The sequence below is a fragment of the Choristoneura fumiferana genome, chromosome 23, assembly GCF_025370935.1.
Source record: "Choristoneura fumiferana chromosome 23, NRCan_CFum_1, whole genome shotgun sequence".
NCBI classification, from domain to species: domain Eukaryota; kingdom Metazoa; phylum Arthropoda; class Insecta; order Lepidoptera; family Tortricidae; genus Choristoneura; species Choristoneura fumiferana.
Genome location: NC_133494.1, coordinates 15,929,241 through 15,938,461, shown reverse-complemented (window position 1 = coordinate 15,938,461; position 9,221 = coordinate 15,929,241).

Sequence of the window (9,221 nt, the reverse complement as noted above, 5' to 3'; positions counted from 1 at the left end):
TTTTGTGATAATTTTCCGGATCAGCGCTTGTAATGGGTATGTCAACGAGAACTTACTTGATTAATTCTCTCAATGAAGCAAATCGCATGTCAAATTAATTTATACAAATTTCGTTCGGAATCCGTTTGAAAGACGCGAAATGACATAAATATATTGGTGTCGATGATATACTATAAATACACAATCAGTGTAACTCGAAAACACCGTCTAAATAAAGCTTGAAAAAGCAAGCTGCAAGTTTTTTTCTTTTGCTCGCTGCTTATGCTGAGCCTGAGCTCATTGCCACCTGCTTATGTGTATTTTTTATTTATTTATGTAGTCCTGCCTTTATGTCTGTAGCAATAAATGATTTTATTAATATTTTTATTATTAAAAGCGTTCGTTTTATGTAGTATAGAGTGGCAAGTCTGTCCTCCCTGGGAAGCCGGTAGAGGGCGCGTGTAAATAATAAATCAGTTACATTTTGTTGCGCGAACATTATTCATGACGTCAATTTATTGAAAAGCCGAGCGGAGTGGGACATCGGAGGGATCCGTCTGTTTGTGTATGCTAATGTTTTAAATAGCACGGCGCAAGTGGCCCCGATCACCTGAAGCTCAGTTGAGATCTGCAGAATAATTGTAGAAGATTTTATAAATAAACGGACGGCATATTTTGACTAAACAACTGAAAAACGTACTGGGCGTAACGTAGTAATGTAATGGACGGAAAAACGTGGTGTAGGTCGTCTTGAGGCACGGTGGACGGACGACTTTAAGAGGGTCGCTGGCGGCGGATGGATGCGAGAGGCTGAAGACGCGAAGTGTGTTGTGGCGCGCCGTGGAAGAGGCCTATGTCCAGCAGTGGACTGCTGTAGGCTGATGATGATGATGATGAACTGAAGAACATGAAGTGAACGCTATAAATTCTGTTTGTTATATTGTTATGAAAAGCATACGTTTTTTTTTCTTTGATATCTTTCCGCCTTCGATTTAAAATTGTAGGTAGTAAAATTCTTATATTCGTGTCGTCAGCAAATACAAAATGAACATTTCCCTACTTTCAGAAACTATTCTTATTTTTATTTCATTCTGGAAAATAGCCAAGTTCTTGCAAAGATCTCGCATTGAACAGATTTGATTGATTGAGGCTTTAGTTTAGGCGTTAGTGTCAATGAACTTACAACCTTTTGCCTTGCGGCTATAGTTTTTGGTAGCAGACTCTGAAGGTCTCTAATAGGAACCGTGTCAGGAACGGAATGTCAGAGTGACACGTTAGCTCCTTGACACACGATAGCTGCCGGCGCCGCAGCAGCAACAGCTGGAACATCTCACGGCGCGAAATATGCAGCCTCTTGGGGAGGTATATATTTTTTCCTTGGGTGGGGGATTGAGAAAATTGTTACCGCCGATGTACCAGGTAAAGTATCAACGAACAGCCTTGGGTGCGATTATGCCATTGCGATACATTTTCGGGAATGATTAGCCTTGCGATACAAATCGGCAACTGCCAGCCTTCTGAGCATAATGAACACGACTGTGTCTTAGAAGGGCTGTATATTATTTAGTTTTGGTACATTTTACAGAAAATACTTTTTAAATAGTTTTGTGATTTGTATTTTGTTTTATTGTTTATTGTTATAAATAAAAATCAAATCTTACATAAAAAGTTTAAAGTGATAACAGATTTGTCTATTCAAGTTTTAACAACTGAAAACGTCGTGTAACCCTGTAATGTATTCCGCAATCATTCCCGTTTCCTTTAACGATCGCGGCACAAAAGGTAGGAAGGGGAAACAATGTTAATGACTTTCCAGAGGGGGGGGGGACAGTAAATTACGAAATCATTTTTTAATTATCTCTTTATGAAGTCATTAGAAACGTCCCGCGGAATTATCATTCATGAGAGCACGTAATGGCTAGACAGCCGAGTTTTAATCGCGTTTCGGAGATAACTCAAGTTGTTTTTGTTATCACGGAGGACGATTAATTATTCATCGTCTTATAATCGTGGTCATAAACACATTCACGTGTTTATGAGAAACGTCCACAATAATGTAGCAATGGAATTCTGGTGGCCTACCCAGGAGCCCCTCAGGACGGAACTCCTCAACGGTTGCTGCTGGGCTACTACGAAACTTGAAACTCGAAGTTCGTGTCGTGCGATCCCTCTGACACTTATACTATTTAATCCGTGAGCGAGAGGGACGGTACGATACGAACTTCGAGTTTCGAGTTTCGTAGTAGCCCTGCTGGCATCGAATCAAAATTAAGTGCGGAGATATAGTACCTATGGATACCGAAGCAAGTACGAGTACAGTCAGTAAAAAGTTTTAATAAGAAAACTTACTAAATCATCATCTCTTGAAGCGTTGTAGCTGTATCGTAATCAAGTAAAGCGAAACTTTTTTTCACCGCACGACTAGAATATGGAGCCAGCTTCCTGAGACAGTGTTTTCGGAGTGTTGCAGCTTAGGGAACTTTAAAAAAAGAGCCTATCAGTCTCTCAAAAACCCGGCAACGCACCTGTGATACCCCTCGTGTTGGCAGGTGTCCATGGACGGCGGTTATTGCTTCCCATCAGGTAACCCGCATGTTCGTTTTCCGCCTCTTATAATATAAAAAAATGTAGGTCGGATGTATTGATCTTGTAATAAAACTTGATGACGGCAAGGTAAAGAGACTGGAGGCATTCGCGACGTGGAGTTAGCGAAAAACGGAGATGTTAAGCTGTATTCAATTAATTTCAGAAGTTATTACATTTAAAGTATTGTGACAGTGCGAAAAATATTTACCATGATGGAGTGTGGAAAATGATGATGATGAAACGAGGATGCGATTTTCCTTTCCATTTACCTTCCTTTTTTGAAATCTAGATCAGATACGATAAGAAAATAGTCGCTGCGTTGAAGAAGGTGAAATAATTTGCTCTTAGAATATCGGACTCCCGTTCTTTAATTCAAAGTGTCTGGAACTCGAGATTTTCCTTAATTCTGTGAGGCACGGAGCCGACGCGGGCGTCGTCGCGGTAAATACAATATTATGGTCCTTCTTATGAGAGTGCGTTCAGTGGGCACAGCGGGGGAAAGAACAGTGAAGTAACGTTTTACCACTGCGCGAAGGAAGGTTATGCTTTACGAGCTTATGAATGTAAGTATGTTTATTTCATTGATCCTCTCGTAGCTACATAAACGACTAGATAGTTTTCAACATAATCATATAGTCATATTATGACGAGATATCATTCGTCAAAACGGTCAGAGTGACATGTCATACAATACAAATTACTCTTTATTGTACACCAGAAATAGTGAGCGATACAGAACACAGGTACACAGAGAAAATTACAAGGTAAGCAATAGGCGGCCTTATCGCTTAAGAGCGATCTCTTCCAGGCAACCTGTTTACAGATAGAAGGAAGGACTAGTTTACAGAAGGTGGTGCATTAACAGTAGATCAGAGAATTAAAATGCAACAAAAACACTACACATACACATTTTCGTACATATAATACATGTCTAAAATAAATATAGGCAATGGGATAAACAGCCACATATAAATAAATGAATAAATAAATAAACTAGGATAAAGTTAATTATTACACGATGACAGATAGTGCTCCTTAAGCATAGATTTAAAGAGTGACAGAGATTTTGCCCGTGGTAAATCAGTCGGTAAGGAATTCCACAACCGAATAGCCTGGACAGTATAAGAATAGACATAGAATTTGGAGTTAGAAAGAGTCATATCATAATGGTGTCCGCGGAAAAAAATGGACGGCTAGTTTTCTAATTCTAACAATTTTATGTTGAATTAAGTACACAAACACTTACAGTTTGAGAATCGACTTATTCAACAGAAATGTTAAGATTTTTTCTTTAAGTCAGACTCATCTCTTTGCTTCTTATGCAATAGTTTCAGGCATTCATAGCTAAAAATTTATATTATTATTATTATAACCCTGTAGACCCCTGTACCCCTGTAGACTGTAGACTGTTCCGGATGGCTCAAGAAAGGGAGAAATTTTCAGAGCTAATGGGTTCCAGTAATGGAGTGGCACTTTCAGAAGAAGAACCCTATAGAGGTGTCCAAATGCTGGGCAAAGGCCTGCCCCCACGTCCTCCACTCGTCCCGGTCGAAAAAAGTTGACTAACTTTATTATTATATTGCATGTTAATTTTACCATTTTAATTGTATTGTTATTTGTTGTTTTATTTATTTAATTTAGGATTGACATGTGTGATTTTAATTTTAATTTTTAACTGTATTAGTAAATTGTATGGGTTAAAAAAATGCGTAAATAAAGAAATTTATTATTATTATTATTATGCACAGAACCCTGCATTTAACAACTGTTATTTCCAACATCTCTACTGCTCCAATATCACTATACACCATAGGTGAGGGATCAAGTAGCACCGATATGATATTATTAATACATCGTGCGGCTGAGAGGCACATAGCAACAAGAACGCGTGCGAGGGAGCCAGCACGTCGCCAGGGAACGCCGGGATTAGGGAGGCGCATTAATAAGTAATAAGCAGTGACTTAGCGAGTCTGCAGGTGTTTACGAGACTCTTCATTGTCGGGCGAGATTTCAATAAATGGAGTGGAATGTGGAGCTTTGTTTTATACGCGTGGTATGCAGGGGGGAGCATGCTAGCAGCTAGCAGCTCTACTGGGTAACTCGGGAGACACAGGACTAATTTACACCCCCAGTAATTAATAATGGATCGTTCATAGTCATAAATTATTAAGAAGTACTCGTAAAACCCACAGTTTTAATTGCAGTCACCATGCACTAAGTAAATACTCGTACTAGCCTGTTACCCACGACTTCTTCCGCGTAGAATTCGTTTATCGTTATCCTTTGTCCTTCCCCGTAACTCAAACTATCTACGTACCGAATTTCATTTAAGTCAGTTCAGCGGTTTTGACGTGATGGAGTAACACAAACAAACAGACTTACAAACTATCGCATTTATAATATTAGTGGGATATGGGCATGCTCTTGAAGTAATGATAGTGCTCTCTGTCATATAAAGGCTAGGTACCTATATTATGAAAAACCAAGTAAACATATTATGCATATAAAAAAGGAAAAACGGTTGAGATTTTAAGATTTTGCAGCGCCTGATCCAGTAAGAATATTGGCATAAAAAATAATATTAATATAGTATTTTATAGACGATATAGACGGTTACCAAAGCTCCGAATTATTTGAAATCTGCCGTGGTTTATCTTCTTGACGCATATAAGTCACCGTCAGCTGAATCGCAGCAAATGCACTTCACTCGCTGCAAGGCTAATGCATCTACGTCTGCTTTTCTACCTCAAGCTTTGAAGCTTACAGCTCACCGCACAAACGCATTCGCTGGCGATTGCCAACATCTTATATATTATATCTTGAAACAAGCAGGGATACAAAAATTCGATGAGGAACTAGTGAAACCAATACACAGACAGCGTGAAGAGTGTAAGTAGAAATGGCAATGTCCAGGCCACGTCGCTCGAAGAACAGATAACCGTTGGAGTAGAAAAGTCCTCGAGTGGCGACCCACCAGGTGGACTGACGACATCGTGTGAGTTGCGGGGCGATGAATACAAGTGGCGAGTTGTCGTTCATTGGGGCATTCAAAGGAGGGAGGCCTCTGTTCAGGCGGAGTCTTCCGTTTGATGATGACATGTTAGTATTTTGTGTGATGTTTGTAATAGTTGGGTTTGTGTGAACATCGCCGGTTAAAAACTATTATGTATTAGGAGGCAGCCACACCGCTGCGCTGCTTAAAAAACGGTGGCGGTACGGAATCGCAGTGACGCATCGTATGCGCACCGTTTTTATTGCATGCTTTCCACACCGCTGCTTAAAATACGTCAGGACTTTACCGCATGTTCTCCACCAAAAGTCATGACGTTTACGGCACGTCACTGCGATTCCGCACCGTCTGCGTTTTTTAAGTAGCGGTGTGGCCGCTCCTTTATGTCGCTTGTGTGTGTGTGGGAGCGCGTGCGTCGCCGGCAGATTTATCGGATCGCAGTGCGGATGGGATTGATTCCGCGACGTGCGGCGCTACGGCGGGGGCATTCTATCTGTGTGGATGCAAGTTTATTGAGATGATCGGGTTTCGTCTGCAAAGACGTGATACGACGTAAGTTTTAGATTTACTGTTGAGGTTTTATGATTTAAGAGCGAAAAGTTTCTTAAAATATTTTGAAAATCAGGCCAAAAGTACAAAGTTTTTACAACAAAATGTGTTGGTGTTGTTGTACAAACAAAGTTGTTTTTCTTAATCTTACTAATATAAACGTGAACGTTTGTATGGACGGATGTTGTTCTCTTTCACGCAAAAACTACTTAACGGATTTGCATGAAATTTGGCACAGAGGTAGGTTTGGTTCCTGTGGAATAAAAAAAGTTTTAAACAACATATTAATGTACCACGGGCGCCGCCATATACATTTCAATTCTCGTCTCTCCTCGTCTCGTCTCGCCTCGCCGGTGGAAAATCACCTTAAATCAATCAATTGCGTTATTTCTGATTCGCACGCTTGGCTGATATTGGACTCCAGCAGGGCTACTACGAAAGCCGAAAATTTAATTTTGTATCGTACCGTCACTTTCACTCTCGTATTAAATAGTATAAGCGTCAGTAGGACGGCAAGATGCGAAGTTCGAATTTAACACTTTGTAGTATAGGGCCAGTTTCGAGGCTGGAAATCGCTCCGCGAACCGTCGAGCATTTTATTAATTCGTGCAAATATTTTCAACAAGGCATCGGCTGTTGTCGGCTGTTCTCATAATAATTGAACAAAGGGAAGGCTTCAATTTGTAGCCGCTGCGGGGAGTCAACCGGGAACATTTTAATTGCTATCCAGACTTGTGTAATATTTAGGGTACTGTTAGTGGAGTCTTCGTTTGCCATGATATTGTATCTGTGTGAAGTGTGGTATGCGTGTATTGAAGCGCGATGAGGTGATGTACGTTTGAATTTAAACGAAGAATGAATACTGAGTTTGAGCGAAGAACAAATGAGATGTTATGGCAGTTGACGACGTACGACGAACGTAAACAGGCGTGTGTGTTTATTGTGTTTTTCTTTCTAACGTAATTTTTTACGATTTGTATCATTTTTTTTTCAAATTTGCTGGCCAATAAAGGCAACTACAAACTACTGCTACGTTTCATTCACGAAATGGTTCCCACATTTTTGGGGGCTCGTCACCGGGAATTTATTTAGTTTCCGCAAGGAACCAATACGTTCTTGAAAGTTTAAAAAACAGTGCGTAGCTACTGACTTGGCTAAGCAGCGAAGAACGACGTCGACAACGGATCTTAACCACGAAGGTGAATTTTTAATGTTCTTCTAATGTTGTTTGTTCAACGAAATGTAAGATTTTTAAAGCGAAACAATTTCTGATCTGATGATGGAGTAGGAAACTAGACACTGCTACTCCAAGACAGATCATCATCATTATCATCAGTCTACAGCAGTATACCGCTGGACATAGGCCTCAACACCTGTCTTCAGCCCCTCGCATCCATGATGAAGACTGATCAATGTAACCTATTAACCATGTTGGGGCTTGTTAATAGAACGGTGTTAGGGTGTATTTTGGCCGAAGGTAGTTTCCATGTTCTGACGATGGAGCAGTAAGGCACTTTTATTTATCAAATAGCTGGCAAACGAGCATGCGGGTCACCTGATGGTAAGCGATCACCGCCGCCCATGGACACCTACAGCAATAGCAGCAGTTACAATAGACCCTTTATTGAACACCAGTACATAGTAAGCAGTTCAGAAAACACAGTTTCTTATACAGGGTGGCTCATTTAGATCGGTCAGTGGTATGGGAAAGTCTGAAACTATAAGACATACGAAGTTCTGTTCTTAGGAACCATGTCATCGATTTTAGTAACAAGAAAAACTGCATCCATACATTTTTAAAAACTTGTATTCAGCTCCGGAATCGAACCCGGACGATTGAAAAATAAAACTTACATTATTAAAGAATATGAAATACAATGCATTTTATTCATTCTAAGACCAACACTATCGATATCCAAATAGAAATAATGTATTCTTTATTTTTCAAAATTACCGGGTTCGTTTCCCGAACTGAGTAATTTTTTTTTAAATAAATGAATACAGTTTTTCTTGTTACTAAAATCGATGACATAGTGCATAAGAATTCGTATGTCTTATAGTTTCAGACTTTCCCATACTGACCGATCTAAATGAGCCGCCCTGTATAGAAATTTTCCAAGGTAAGCCATAGGTAGCTATCTCGAAAGTGTTTATTTAGTTTGTCAAACTGTAATTATCTTTTAATTAACTTTTAAATTGGTGAGTTTGAGAGTATTAACCCTATTGTGGCAATTTTGATTGCCCGTCGATCTAATGGCCTTGGTTTTCAGCCGAAAAAGCGATTTCCGAAGCCGCATTAAAAGTTTAGAGGACCGTCGATAATGGACGGAGGATTAGGACGTTTATTTATTTAAGTGCAGGCTGTTGTCCTCGCGGCCAGGCGCCCAGCAGTGGGCGTAGGCTTTGTTTTGGTATTCAAAACCAACCGGGAAATGAGAATTACGACATAAAAGTTGGTTAGTTAATTGATTGAGGCTTACTTTGCGGTGGTCCATATCAATAAACTGTCTCTTATATCAAAGTCAAAGTCAAAGTCAAAATATCTTTATTCAATTTAGGCTATAACAAGCACTTATGAATGTCAAAAAAAATCTACTACCGGTTCGGAAAAACCTCTGCTGAGAAGAATCCGGCAAGAAACTCAACGAGGTATATATATTTTTTTTTTAAACAGATTTACAATATTATTAAATGATATGTACATACATCACAAGTATTTAACACAACTTTATTTTTAACACAGTAGGTTCGCTATTTGAAGGGATCGCTAATGCGGATCGGAATTATTTCCAAATATCCCTGTCCATGATATAATCATTAACTTTATAATACGCCTTTGATATTAATGTCTTCTTGACATCCTTTTATTATGATAGTCTGCCTCTAAGCTACCACTTCCGCTGTGGCAGTTCAACGGAATAGTATAACTAACTGGATATTTTTAAAAATTATTAATTTTTATTAACAGAATGTTATCTCGTCGAAACCTGAACTAATAAATCGACAGTCAATTCAATAGTTCTTTTGATTATTTTTTTACTGAAAAATAAAACTATAAATTGTTCTCCTGCATTGTTTACATAATGGCGGTTACAAA